This window comes from Rhinolophus sinicus, chromosome 13, assembly GCF_057876585.1.
Source record: "Rhinolophus sinicus isolate RSI-liver-muscle chromosome 13, RSI-T2T, whole genome shotgun sequence".
NCBI lineage: Eukaryota > Metazoa > Chordata > Mammalia > Chiroptera > Rhinolophidae > Rhinolophus > Rhinolophus sinicus.
In genome coordinates, this window is record NC_142513.1 from 44317544 (window position 1) to 44332746 (window position 15203).

Below are 15203 nucleotides of genomic sequence, written 5' to 3' on the forward strand. Positions count from 1 at the left end.
AGGAAGGCCCTCCCATATAGAGCCTCATAAGGGCTGAGTTCTAGGGAAGCCTGTGGGCCTACTTGAACCCACAACAGAGCTATTGGTAGAAGGTTAATCCATGGCTGAGAGGTTTCTTGACAGAGCTTCCTCAGGATGTCCTTAAGAGTTTGGTTTGCTCTTTCCACCTTGCCAAAGCTCTGAGGTCTCCAAGAGGAATGTAAGAAATATCTTATTCCCAGTGCCCTAGCCACCTATTGAGTAACATGTGAGGTAAAAGAAGGCCCATTGTCACTTTGCAAGGACCGGGGTAGGCCAAACCTCGGAATGATTTTCTTTAGCAGTTGCTTGGAAACTTCTTGGGCCCTTTCTGTTGAGGTGGGAAATGCCTCTCTCCACCTGGTGAAGGTGTCAATAAATAACAAGAGATATTTAAATCCTTTGCATGGAGCCAATTGAAGGAAATCTGATTGCCAATCCTCTCCTGGGTAGCTTCCCTGACGCTGAATGCGGTGTATAAGCAGGGGAGGCTTATTCTCCTGGAAGTTGTTAATAAAGGTATGGCATACCTGGTTGTCTTACATATGCGTTTCCCAGTAAACATTTTCTTGCAGATTTGGTGCATATTATCCAGTCCAAAATGATAGGAATCATGAAATCCTTTAATGAATTTCTACTGGAGGGACTGTGGATGGTGTAGACTTTGACCAGCTCATAACGTCCCTGAGTGTTAAGAGTGTTTCCCCTTTGAATGTCCCAGTTTTTCTCTTCCGTGTTATATAACGGGGGAAGAGGGAGGTCTGGTAATGAAGGAATGAGGGCCCCCATTAATTTTTCCTTAGAGAGGATGACAGACTTGGCCACCTGATCTTCCCGATGATTTCCTTGATCTATTTCATCCTGTCCTTTTTGATGTCCCTGTCAGTGGATTATTGCTACCTCCTTAGGCAAATGTGCAGCCTCTATGAGGGATAATATCCAAGGTCCGTGTTTTATAGGAGTGTCTTTGGCAATGAGAAATCCTCTTTCTTTCCAGATAGTAGCATGGGCATGGAGCACTAAGGAAGCATATTTAGAGTCTATGTAAATATTAACCCTTTTGCCTCTTCCTAACTGTAAAGCCCTAGTTAGAGTGATTAATTCAGCTAATTTTGCTGAAGTCCCGGGGGCAATGTTTTGGCCTCTACGGTTTCAAATGCAGTGACTATGGCATATCCTCCATGCCTGACTCCTTCTCATACAAAGCAGCTACCATCCGTAAATCGAGTCTCATCTGAGTTTTCTATAGGCTGGTCCTTTAAGTTTCTCCTGCTAGCATAAGTCAAGTTGATGGTTTCTTCATAGGAGTGTATAGGGGTGCCCACCTCTGGGCAAGGTAGTGAAGTGGCAGGGTTAAGGGTCATGAATCTTTGGATAGTAATGTCAGGATTTTCTTTTACTTTTTCTTTTTTAATTAAAGTTTATTGGGGTGGCAATTGTTAGTATTTTCTAACAACAAGGCCTGATGTTTTAATATTTTGCTGTCTGTCATCCAATGGGGGCCCTTAAGGGCCAATAAGGTAGCCACCTGGTGAGAGGTGAAAACCTCTAAGGCCTGTCCTAGGGTAATTTTAGAGGCCTCTTATGCTAGAAGGGCAGCTGCCGCTACTGCAGAGACAACCTGCCCATCCTTGTGCCACCGCGTCTAATCTCGTAGCTAAATATCCAGTCGGGCATTGAGTGGGGCCTAATTCCTGGGTTAATACCTCTAGGGCTATACCTTGTTTTTCAGTGACACATAGCTGGTAAGATTTTGTGGGCTGAGGCAGCCCTAAGGCCTTAGCCCAAGTAAGATCTCTCTTTGCAATAACAAAGGCTTATTATTGCTGTGATCCCCAAACAAGGGGGACTTGTTCCCTGCTCTCTTTGAGGCTGCACCCTGAGCCCACATCCAATTAGCCAGAGTCTACAGTACCCCGAGAAAGTCTGAGGAATATTCTGAGCTGCCTCTTGGTCATGGGAGATGCAGCTGAGTAATTGCCCTGACCCTGTCAGGGGATAGTCATTCCCCCCAGGGTAAGGATTAGTCCTGGGTATTGGACCTATTGACTGACTAGCTGACGTTTTGGTCTGGAGACCTTGTAGCCTTGTTTGGCTGGGAAATTTAAGGTCTGCGTAACATGTAGTTATGCTAGTTCTTGGGTGGGGGAGCAAATGAGTAATCACCTACATACTGGATAAGCGGATAGTCAGTATGCCACTTAAGAGATAGTCAGGCTAGGTCCCTAGCCAAAGCCTGACCAAAGAGGTGTGAGCTGTCCCCAAACCCTTGTGGGAGGACAGTCCAAGTAAGCTGCTGATGATGCCCAACACTGTCCTACTCAAAGGCAAATAAAAATTGAGAGGAAGGATAGAAGGGTATGCAAAAGATGACACCTTTTAAATCTAAGACTGAAAACCATTCTATCTCTGGGGGTATTTCCCCAAGAATTGTATACAGGGTGGAGGGGAATTTCTGTCTCATTAATGATCCTTAGATCTTGGACTAATCTATATTCCCTGGAACTTTTCTTTAAGGGAGGATTGGGGTATTGCAGGGAGATGAGCCTGGTTTTAACACACCATACTTGAGAACTTAGTTAATAAGTGGCCAAAGGCCCTCTTTGGCTTCAGGTTTCCGTGGATATTGTCACTGGTGGGGGTAATGGGAGGGACCTTTGAGTTGAATTTTAACTGGGGTGGAATATTTGGCTCATCCTGGGATTTCTGTTGCCCAAACTTCTGGATTTACTAAGTCTAACCAATTGGGTTTCTCCGAGATAGAGGTCTCTTTGTCAGAGAGCAATATAATTATATTAGGGACAGGATTTCCAAATATTAGATGTGCCCCTACTTTTTGGAGAATAATCCTGCCCAGAAGGGGGCTGGAGCATTCTAGCATAATGATCAATGAGTGAGAGTCTCTCCCCACGAACAGCATAGAGAAGGGGTAAACCTCCAGGTTATGGGCTGCCCCTTGATTAAAGTGACCAGGCATCTTAAGATGCTTAACCATAGAGCTGGCAGGACCATGGGTGGAGCTGGGCCCCTTGTTAATTCTCTGGTCTTGATTTCCTGTTGAACTTTGTGGTAACTTCAAAGGGAGGAGTGCGAATAAAGGGGGAAGTCATATTGGTCTAGGGGCTTTTTTCCATGTGGGCAGCCAGTTGGGACTGGCTGTCAAATGTGCGTATACACACGCCTTGATGGCTTTGTTCCTTTTTCTTTTCCTGAATAAACCACTTTCGGTGGATTTTTTGGACAGTTTTTTTTTTTTTTTTCCAGCCGACACCCGCTACCCCAACTATTTGGCAGGAGTTCAGAGTGAGCACCGAGAGTACCAGAGAAAGAGTTTAGCACAGAATAAACAGCTCCCATATCAAGTAGAAAATTTATGGTCCTAACAGCCATGTCCAAGGTTGCCCTGGGCTCTATCCCCTTGATGACAATTCCAGGAGTCAGAGGGAGCTTCGGGCCCCTTCAGCTCAAGGTCATAAAGGGTTGGGGGTCCAATGGGGAGGGGACCTTTGGCCCTCTGGGAAGTCTTTTCCCCAGTGGCCAAACTTCTTTTTTGGGGCATGGCTTTCTCTCTTCTGAGCATTTGCGTTGCCAGTGTCCAGTCTTCCCAGTTGTAGCACTTTCTTGGACTGTCCTGTGCAACCTGGAGTTGGCTGCCGGACTTGTAAATCAGCCAATAGTTGAGCCTGTCTCTTATTCCTTTGCTTTTGCTATTCCTATTCTTTCTCCAGGTCCTTTCCTTCTCCTCTTGGTCCTGACTGTAAAAGACCAAGTCAGCCATCTTAAGGAGCTCCCCCAGGTGAGTGCTGGGCCCCAGTGCTAGTTTCTGTAACTTCCTCCTGATATCTGGGGCAGACTGAGTAATGAACCGGTCTTTGAGCATTAACTCCCCTTCAGGAGAATCAGGATCTATATTTGTATATTTGGTGACAGCCTCTCTCAGTTGCTCCAGAAAACCCGTAGGGTTCTCAGAGGAACTCTGGTCAATAATAGCCAGCTTGTAGTAATTAGTTGGCCTAATCTCACGTTGTCTCATGCCTTTGGTTAAACAAAGGGATAAATGATTTCACAGCCAAGTGCCTTCTGGGGAGTTACAGTCCCAACTGAGGTCAGTGCTGGGTACAACCGTGGCCCTTATTGGATAATTAGGGTTAGTCACATAGAGACCATCTGCATGGTGAATGGTAGCCTCCATAATTGTCTACCTTTCTGTTTTAGAGAAAGTTTGTCCCATGAAGACATGAACATCCAGGAGAGTTCAGAAGTAAGAGCAAGCCTCTGAAACCCGCTGATGTATTTCTCAGGGTCATCTGAGCAGTTCCCTAAGTCTCTCTTTATTTGGAGATGGTCCTGCATAGGGAAAGGGACCTGCATTCTCCCAGAGCTACCTGTTAAGCCTCAGCTTATGTCCTGGAGGGGGCAGCACTTTGGGGCACAAGGGGGCCTTGGGTATAGAAATGAAGACCCTTGTGAGTTTGAGGAGGGGCAGCTAGGAGGGGTGACTCCGCTGGTCCCTTAGGGAGAGGGGCTTAGAGGATGTCTGCTGGGCTGTCCTTGAGATCAGGACCCCTGGGTGGATGACTTCATAGATCTAAAACTGAAGCGTCTATCTTATAGGAGTGACAGAGGTCTGAGTCTTCTCTGCGAGCCATAAAGACCTGGACATATGGTACTTCTATCCATTTTTCTAGCCTGTGACAGAGAAGTCTAACTGTAGGATGGTATTACAGTTTAAACTGCCATTTTTTAGGCCAGCTTTTTCCATTTCCTAATTTATATTGAGGCCAAGTTGTGTTGCAGGGAAGATGAGCTTCTTCTTTAGCATTTCAGAGTCAAACGTGTTTCCAATTTAGTAGAATACAGCTGAATGGCAATTCCCGAAGGATGGAGTTCTAGTTACCCATCTATAAGAAAAGACAAAGTGGGAGAAGGGGGAGTGGGGCATCCCCTCTCCATCCCCTGTCTCCAAAATACCTTCCAAGGCAGAGCAGCCCTTGCCTCAGACTTTGCAACAGCCTTGTACCTCTCCCTGAAGCTTGTCACGTCCCCCAAGCTTTGAATTCAATGTGCCTTAAGGTGCACCTTACTGCGTGCTTGCTGGGAGAGACCCCTCTGTCTTCCCCCTCACCTTTGTAGTCTGGAGAGACGTGTCTTTGTCCTTTTCTCTTTAAGTGTTCCCTGCCTGCTACCTGACACATCCAGCTTCCAAAGCTGCTGTTACTCTGAACTCGGGGATAAATCCTATATCTTCTGGCTAGTTTGTAGCTATCCCACCATTGGCAATCTGTCCAGATTTCTGAGAAGATCCTATCCATAATGACCCTAAGAGCCCATCCCTGAAAGGACTTTTCGAATTGATTAGTCTGATCTATTAGGAGGAAATAGAGATTTCTCCTTGTCATTTATCTCCATCACAATTATATTCCTAGGCCACATTACTCTGGCTTCTGAGGAGTTAAACCGAGCCTGGGGAGACAGACAAGATAGGCAGTGGCACAGGAAGCAGAAACCCATACCCATACCGAGTGGGCTATAGCCTGGGCTGAGGTGCTTCTGCCAAAGCCAGTTAAAGGGAGCCAGCTCCAGTCAGTGGGGGCTTGTGCAAACACAACAGGAGAACCTGCCCGAGTGGCAAAAAGAGCGGCTAGTTGTAGACATAAATCTAACTTCCTCAGCCCCCAGAGGTGCTGGAGAAGATCCCGGAAATAAAGAACGCTGTTTTGTGAGGACAGAAGAAGGAAAGTTTGGCCTAAGGGGCTGAGAATGAGATCAAGGAAGGCTAATCGATCACAAAGTTCCTTAAAGCTGTCCCTGTCTGTCACTATGGGCCATAATGTGGCAGAGTATGAGGGCAAGAGAAAAAGAAAGTAACAGAGAGACAGAGAGAGTGAGCAAGCCTGCAGCAGGCCAGAGGCCTTGGCTGGGAGGGGTGGAGGCGGTATCTAAGCAAGCTAGAGGCAGCCCCCACTCAAGCGAGTGGGTGGTGCTCAGCATAGGTAGCTGAGAGAGAGAGAAAGAGATCTTTACATATTCTCACAAAGGCAAGGCAGCAAAAGGGCACCCATCATGGGGCTGAAATAAAAAAGTGCCAACTCCCAGGAGGCTGTACTATTCCTATTGTGGGGGAATCGCTGTGGGGATTGGACAGTGTATGTTTGCATAACAGTGTGCCTGCACATTGCTGGGATTTTTTCTTCCCATCGGCAGGATACTTATTGCCTCTTTCCTGATCTATGGCCCAATTCATCCTATCATGGGAGTCTTCAAGTCGTGGGTGCTCTAACAGCGTTTAAGAGCCCGACCCATGCCCACAATGCGGTTAGGCCTTCCCGGGGTGGTGGAGGGAACAGGTGAAAAGAGCAGTCTCCGAAAGAAAGCAGACTGCGAAGTCAGCTTACGGCTTTCCTAAGGGAAAAGGGAAAGCCAAGAGCCAAGTGAGAGAGAAAAAGAGAGCTGAGCTACCTAGTGATTATCTACTTAGGGTCCCTGTGGGGAGTGGACTTAAATGCTTGTGGCCAGAATCTTACACGTTGCATGGGTCTTTTCCTCTGCCCAGTGGGACTTAAGCCTACTGTGCCAACCTGCATCTGGGTCATCCTATCACAGAAACCTTCTTAAAGGTAGTGGATGCCCTAAAGGCTTTTAAAGGTAGTCCCATGCCCATCAAATTGTGTGGCAGAGGGTAACTTGGCCATAGAAAAGAGTTACGGAAAATGAGAGAGAGAGAGAGAGAGAGAGAGAGAGAGAGAGAGAGAGAGAGAGAGAGAGAGAAAGAGAGACAGAGAGACAGAGACAGAGAGACAGACAGAGAGACAGAGAGAGAATATATACGTGAGTCCTGTGAATCCAAGTCATGGTACCAGAAGGATGTTATGGGGAAAGTGAAGTTGAACCTTGGCTCTTGTCTTTTTGAAGGAAAGACTTCAATCAAGAGACAGAAATTTTGTGCAGCATGAACAGCAGAAGTTTATTAGTAAAAGAGAGGACACTCTGAAACATAGAGCGGGCTGACCTAAGAGAGGGAAACAGCCTAGAACAGCAAGTTTATTAGAAAATGTGAGTATATTCCAAGATGTGGAGCTAGACTTGGAGCGGGCTGACCCCACGGAGAGAAAAAGCCTCACCTTACATTGCATGAATGCTTTTATTTCTATGGATAGAAATGCCTCCCCCTCTCCCTTCTCTTATCTCTCTTTCTTCCCCTGAGGTGCCTAGTCCTCTGGCATTTAGCAATGCATTACTTTGATTTAGGGGCATGTGTAAACACATCCCCTTGGGTTTGGAGGATGTGTTTACACATTGTGTTATGTGAAAACCTGGAGTCCTGTTGGGCTATTAAGGTATTAGTGACAAACAGGATGGGCTCCCCCCTTCTCTGACTTTTAACAACACATCTCTTTGATTTTGAGGTATGTGTAAGCCTGGAGTCCTGCTGGGCAAATGCCAGGCATCTTGACCCAAGTAAGAGATGCAGCAAGGGGCTTTCTCACCGGGGCTAACTTTCCCCTTCTCCTGCTCATTTCTGTCTACCTCCCTCCATATCATCCTGTCCATCAGGGATCCACTGAGACAAGGCTGGAAAGACCTTGTTCCTTCGCTTCCCAAGAACATCAGGAGCTATACCAGCTTTCTTCTTGAAATGAGGCATAAGATGAACTTGAAACTACTTTGGAAAAAAACTTCCTAATGTAAATGTAGATGTAATTTAGATCCTGTTGACCAGCAAAAAATAACTCTCCATAAAATCCACCAAAAGAACGGTTTATTCAGGAAAAGAAAAAAGAAACAAAGCCATCAAGGAGTGGTATACACATACTCGCCAGCCGGTCCCAACCAGCTGCCCACGTGGGAAAAAGTCCCCAGACCAACATGGCTTCTTCCCCTTTTATTCGCACCCCCCCCCGGAAGTCACCATAAAGTTCAACAGGAAGTCAAGACTAGAGAGTTAACAAGGAGCCATGCTCCACCCATAGTCCTCCCAGCTCTATGGTTAAGTATCTTAGGGTGCCAGTTTACTTTTATCAATCCTGACATGAAGACATCTCCTCTCCTAGCTGAGTCACCCTTGGTTAGAGCCAAGGCCCACTCCCTGCCTGCACTCTGCCACCATCTTGCAATGGCTTTATAATTACTGTTTCATTGTCATCTCCCAGTTCAGAAAGGAAGGTGACCCAGGTAATCACTGATTAGCATGAAGTGTATAAGATGACCTTATTCCCAGAACATTGTCTTTTAACAGGATCAAGTGGGAGCATAAAGGATAAAGTTTTCAACCTGAATCTCCTTCTTTAGGCTGAAGATGACCTATTTCACTTTCTAAGGATGGTGGCATATGTGTGAGTGAGCATGTGTATGTGTGTTTGCATGAAGTCCTGTGCATGTGGGCTTAGCCAAGGCAACTTGATCCCTCCCATCCCACCACAGGTGTCCCACTACCCACCCCCAAACACCCCTCCAACCAACCCCAATCCGAAGCACACAAAGCTGGCAACATTTCTATTGCATTTTTACTTTTCAGAATTTCAGATCTTGGGCCTTTTATAGGGCAAGGAAAAGAATAGGTCAATAAAGGGAACTAAACATAACATCAACAGACAGGCTGCTACCATGTTTCCCTGAAAATAAGACCTAGTCAGACAATCAGTTCTAATGCATCTTTTGGAGCAAAAGTTAATATAAGACCTGGTCTTATTTTGCCATAACATAAGACCTGGTTTTTAATAATATATAATATAATGTAATGTAATGTAATGTAATGTAATAAAATAAAATAAATACCAGGTCTTACATTAATTTTTGCTCCAAAAGATGCATTAGAGCTGATTGTCCAGCTAGGTCTTATTTTCAGGGAAACAGGGTAGTATTCAGTACAGTTGTGAACTTCAGTACAGCATAGGGATGCAGCAGCGCCACCCACCACGAGGAAAACGCGGCCAGCACATTAGAGACCACAAGGGTTATATTCTGATGCCCACCACCTTCTCAACCAGGAGCAATTCTGTGAAACCTATCTGTGTGGTCAGACCAGGGAGCAGTTTCAAAATGAAGGTCTAGTGGGAGTTGTGTTTGTGGGCGCCCCTCAAAGTTCACTGTCCCACAGACTACAACAAGGACCATCTTCTAGCCATCCATTTATGGGTGCTTCATGGGCTGGCAGTGGACTGTGCTGACATGGAATCAGTTGGAAAGCAGTGAGCTGAAAAACTTAACCAGGGCCTTCTGCCTGGAGACAGGGCTTCCATCCCACATCAATGTGGCCTCGGCCATCTCCGGCAGGGCCAACTGGTCCCTCTGCTCATCCACGCTGGTGCAGTAAACATTGACAATCTCGGTCGTGGCCTTGCACACTGGCTTGTGGCATTTCTTGAAATACAATGAAGAGATCACAATCTTGGGTGCTGGACAAGGAAACCTCAGAAAAGTTTCTCTCTTGAGAAAGGTTTCCTTCTTGGGTATCAGAAGCTGCAAGCCTGGAAGGAGCACAAGATTGCAATCTGCAAAGTCCAACCCCTATTTCCAGATGCACTCTAGAGACCTTCTAGCGCAATGTTACCCTGGACCATCACTTGGGCACTTGGATTCTTGTGCTCCACCACTGATCAGACAAGCTGTCCATGATGGTTCTGATGCTCACCACTGATTTAGTGGAATATCCCTCCTTTTCTCTCACTGGGAAACTATGATCTGTTGGAGAAATGTGAAGGTTAAAAAATGGTCACTCCAGAGACATGAACTGGGCTCAAACTTCAGCTGCTGCTTAGCATCTGCGAGCCTCAGTTTCCTCATCTGCACAATGGGATAGTATTTATACTTGGCATAAGCGCATGCAGTGTTCTTAGGACAGAGCCTGCTACATGGATCATGGTCAACAAATATAAGCAGGATGGGTGTGCGTGTACCTCCTGAGCTTGCAACAGACCACGTTCAGAAGCTTCTTGATTTCCTGGCATTTCCTGAATATCTAACCTGAATTAAAATGGTCCACCAGAGCCCTGTCAGCTTTGCTCACTGTCATTTCACTCCCCATCCCCCATTTCACTTCTACCAGAATGCTCCAAGTCACTCTCTCTTTCACCTCCTCCCAGCTCCTGTCCCTCCCATCTTTGCCCTGTTAGAGCCTCACCACTCCTCTTTCAGACCACTCACCACTTCTTTCTGCTCCCTCTGCCCACCCCTCTGCTCTGCCACTGTGGCCTTCATCAAACCAAAACCAAAGCTACAGAAAGAAACCAATAGACCTTGCTCTGTCACAGCCTCCCAGCTGCAGTGTCACTCCAGAGCTGACCTGCCTCTGGGACATGGAAGTAGCCATAAGCAGGAGACAGTGAAACACAGAGAAAGTGTAATCCTTCCCCTTCCTCCCTTCTCCTCCTCTCCCCATAAGGCTTGTGGATTTAGGCCAGAATAAAAAAGAACCTACACAGGGATTAACAGCACTCCTCAGCACAATTAATTTTTTAAACTTTAGTATTAGAATAATTTTAAATTTACAAAAAGTTGCAAAAATAAGAAAAATAATAACCTCTCCACTTAGATTTGCCTTACAATTAATTTTCTAAACCAGATTTATAAATTCATGTTCCCTTTCATCTGTTTTTATAAGGGTGACACTGTATCTTCTATTTTGAAATTTAAACCTCTAGTGTAATTCAATTCAACAGTGCAGTTTAGCTTAGGACTTTTTGAAAGTTTTTTCCTTTTCTTCTCTCTCCTCCCCTCCTGCCAAATCTTAATGACTCTGTCTGTACTATGCATTTACTATATATACCAGTTTCAATGATTCTGTTTACTCTAGACAGTTTCAATGATTCTGTTTACTCCAGGCCAACCAAGACCACCTCCCCTCTCCCCTTTTTCCCTCTGTTCTGCCTCTTCTTACATGCCTATAAAACCTTTGGAGGTGAGGATGGGGATGGCCATTGGACAGGAGTCCACCATCCTCCCAGAATGACGGCATTTTAAATAAACCTGCTTTTCTTTCCACCAACCTCATCTCTCAAATTTTGGCTTTTGTGTGGCAAGCAGGCAGACCTTTAGCATGGTAACATTTTCACAGCCTGCAAATATAAATGTTTTGGACAGCATTTGTTTCCAAGTTCTATTGCTGGGATGAAGACAACAGTCCCAAGTCAGAGTTGCAGCAAAGGGCTTTCTGGCCAGGACTAAATTTTTCCTTCTCCTGCTCATTTCTATCTACCTACCTACCTTATCAGTCCGAAGTGGGCGATCAGCATATAAATACAGAGGGAAGAGGACTGCACAGGCGTCTGCAGTGTTCTGTGTGAGTTAACTATGGCTTCAATAATGCTGGGTAACAAACATTCCTTAAACCTCAGCAACATACAGAAAATGCTTTTATTTAGTTTATGCAACATAAGGCTGAGGCTTGGCTGATCTCATTGGAGTTTACAAGTTGTTCAAGGAATCTTCTAGCCTGAGCTGAGCTGGTTCACCTTGGCTGGTAAATCTCTGCTCCACGTGCTGTCATCTTCTTCCTGGGAGCAGTGGCTTTCCTGGAGATGGTCTCATGGTGATGGTGAGGTGCAAGAGAGCAAGCAGCAGTGGGACTCATCTGGTAAGGCCAACTCTTGAAACTGGCACGCTGTCACTTCTGCACATTACATTGAGCCAGTCAAGTCACATGGCTGAGTTTAGGGTTAATAAACATGGAAATAGATGCTGTCTGTTACAGGAGCTGAAACAGATGGGAAAGAGGATGGATACATGTGGGGTGAGAAATGGAGATCATCAATCAATACAATCTACCCAACCCCTAAAACATCCAGTGCAAGATGGGATAGGCTTTCTTTAGGAGTCTGACCCTGCAGCTGAGACCTAATAGGACAACAGGACTAGAGAATCCTTAACTCCCCCAAATCACTTGAAGATGAGTTTACTCTCAGATTAAGAAGAAGAGACTGGTAGAGGATGTTTTTAGAGCATATAGCCCTGGGGTCTTTGGGAAAGATCAGAGATTAGACGTTGCTTGATTGACCTTAAACATCAGCCCTGCCTCCCCCACAACCTTGCTTAACTGAGACAATCTCTCCTTTGTAAAGAGCAAACTGAAAACTACAGAATGTTGCTTTGTCCTTTAGACACAGGGCATTGGCTGTGTGAGACCACGGGATGACAAATGTGCAAAATTTAAGGAGGTGCTCCTTTCAGGGCTGTACCACTGCAAGGCCAGCACTTGACCAAGTCTGAGGGCAAGCACTTCCTTTCATTGTGTGCCTTAGGCACCCACTTGCCTCACCCTAGTCTCAGCCCAGTTTAGACAACCAACAGAAACAATCTCTTGGCCAGCTTTTCTACTGCTATTTCCAAATGATGGGCCAGGGGTCAGGTTGGGGGTGGGAGTGGTAGTTGAGGGGAGCTTGTGAAGAGATGTTCATAGCATCTTGAAGGATGCCAGTAAATTGGGGAAAATAGTTATTACACAAGACAAAGATAATTTACTATATAGTTTCTATAAATCAGTAAGGCTTAGCAAGGTAGAAAATTTGGAAAAGGACTCATGCATGCAAATCACAGAAATACAGATGGCTTCTTGATATCCAACAAGGTGCTCATCCAATTTCAATTTTTAAATGCACATTCTAAATGAGGACTATAGTGACTGTTGTGGCAATTTCCACTTTGTAACAAATTTTCAGGGGACTGAACCCCTGCTCCTCTCTGAATAGACATCCTAATGAGTCTCAGGCAGAGCAATCCTACTGTCCTTACAAGTATGACAGGTTCAGGAACCTGGGCCCAGCAAAGAACTGAAGAGTAGAAGGGAAAAGGAAATTAGGTTCTTGGTAGCTTTGATCCACTATGGGACTAATCCAACCCCAAAGCCCATGTACTCTACTTTCATACCTTTTGGGAGTCAGTAAATCCCTTTTAACATGTTAAGACAGTTTGATGAGCCTTTCTGCAATTTGCAGTCAAAGCTGTTGTCCGACCAATGCAAATCATCACTTTTCATTTATTATAGGGATAATGGACCAAAACATTTTGCTGTACCCTATGATGGCCAGGCACCAGGAAAAGGAGCACTCCTGCTCAGTTGTTGGGGGTGTTAATTGGTGCAAGCTCTTCTGAGGGCAAGTGATATTTAAAACTCACCCTCCCATCCCTGTAGTTCCATTCCTATGTATATGTATTTTGCAAATGCAATTGTCCAACTTTGTATACTTAATCGTAGTAGTCTTTGTGGTAATAGTGAAAGTGCCCTGAATGTCCACCAATAAGAAATTAAATCGGTTATAATGTTTCTACAGAATGGATTGTTGTATAGCCTTGAAAAGATATGAATGATATGAAACAATCTTTAAGATTTGTTACAATATGAAACAATCTTTAATATTAGTCCTCACAAAAGCAAAGTTTAATCTCTTTAGAATATTAACAGCCTAGTAAGAACATCCTAAGAACTGTTCCAGGTATTCTACACTATTTTCAACTATGCTTTACAGACGAGGGAATTGATTTATGTTTTAGAAAGGGGAAGGGATGAGATTGCTTATGGCATAGGCTTGCTCTGTATCCATGGACTTTCTGGAAAAATTGGCCAAAACTTAATGATGTCTGTCCTTAGGGATTGGACTCTAGGGTTTTAATGTGGGGACAAGGCATTTGCTGCTGTTCTGTCCTCTTAGACTCTTCATCTTTTATACAGTGTGCACGTCTTGCTTTTTAAGTTAAAATATCATTTAAGAATTAGGAATGTGTTTTCACAGCCAGAAGTAAATGAAATTCAAGTTGTGGGTATATATGCGAGGAGTGGCCTCACTTTTCCCCACAGAACAGCCCAACCTGAGCCTGACCTGAGCAATTAAGTCTCCAAAGATGTTTCACTGAAACATATTGGGGGCGAAGGGGGGGGGGGGTGTCTCTCAAAAATATATATACTAAATATTTAAAAATCACCAACTAACCTTGTGAGACATAACTTAAAGTTCTGATAATCTGCCCAAATTTAACGCAAGTTAAGACGTGCTAAAACTCAAATAAGATCTTGATTGACCCCCAAACTTCCGTGAATATGCTTAATTTCGTCTACTGGAAAGTAACCTTATTTGTATCACCCACTAGGCGGCGACGTCTTTCCTCCACTAGAGCCCACACTGCGCCTGGGCTCCAGATCTCCACGGCCCTGGCCTCGAGCAGGGCTACTTGCCCCTCGCGGATGCGCATTAGCTACCCACAACCCGGACGCCGCGCCTGTAGTGGCCCTCTGACCCAAAGAGCCGCGACGACGGCCCCCAGCATCTCCACCTAGAGGACTGAGGGAGGGTAGGGCTGCCTGGCGAACAGGGAAAATCGGAGCACTGAGGGTAGCTCTGCAGGGGAGAACGCTGGACTAGAACCCCTGGCCATAATTCCAAGGTTGGGACACAAGTTTTTCAGCCCACACCCAGCTACTTAGCAAGGATGACAGCTTACGTCATCATCCTGAGAGTCCCCGTGCCCGACCTCTTGGAAAATTACCTGACAGCCAACGGGCAGCGTGTGCCGCCGAGCCAGAGCCGCCGGCCCCGCCCCTCCGCTCTTGCGAGCCCACGAGGGGCGTGTACCGGCCTGCCGGCCCAATGGTGGCGCAGTAAGAGTGGTGGGGCGGAGCCGCGGTGGGCGGAGCGGGCTCAGGTAGGCGGGGCGTTGAAGCTGCGTTTTAAGTTTTTTCGGCACTGGCCTCACTGCAGTTTAGAATTTGATAGTTCTTTCCGGTCTAGTTCTATAGGTTTTTAAATTTGATCATTCCCTATGTAAAATAGTGTAGCCTTTACTCATTATATGATGAGCATTTTCCCAAATCAGTAAAATTTTTTCCAGCTTTATTGAAGTATAATTGACAAGTTAATGGTGTATCTTTAAATATCAACGGGATGATTTGATAAACATTATGAAATGATTAGTGCAAGTTCCACTGAACATTTTCTAAACGTTGTTTTAGTGAACGCATAATAAATCAGAGCATGGATGTATCTTAGTCAGTGGTCTCCTTGTGGGTGAATATGTTGTTTCCAAATTTTCACTAGCATTAAGTGCACGGCCTTACATGAAAATTGTTCACGATGGCTTAAGGGAAGGGATAATTACTACACACAAACACACACACACACACACACACACACACACGAATTTTCCCCCCAAATTGACCAAGCTTGCATTTCCCATGAAAACTTCTGCTGCATCAAATC

The 15203-nt window shown here is 45.4% G+C and overlaps 1 long non-coding RNA gene across 1 annotated transcript; it reads right to left on the reverse strand.

Annotated features, from left to right (window-relative positions):
• Positions 1–7471: 7471 nt before the first annotated feature.
• On the reverse strand, positions 7472–14573 carry LOC109438662 (uncharacterized). Its single transcript, XR_002136426.3, has 3 exons — positions 14494–14573; positions 11221–11710; positions 7472–9699 (listed from the first exon to the last, which is right to left on the reverse strand). It is a non-coding gene; the product is annotated as an uncharacterized LOC109438662 (long non-coding RNA).
• Between the last annotated feature and the right edge of the window lie 630 nt (positions 14574–15203).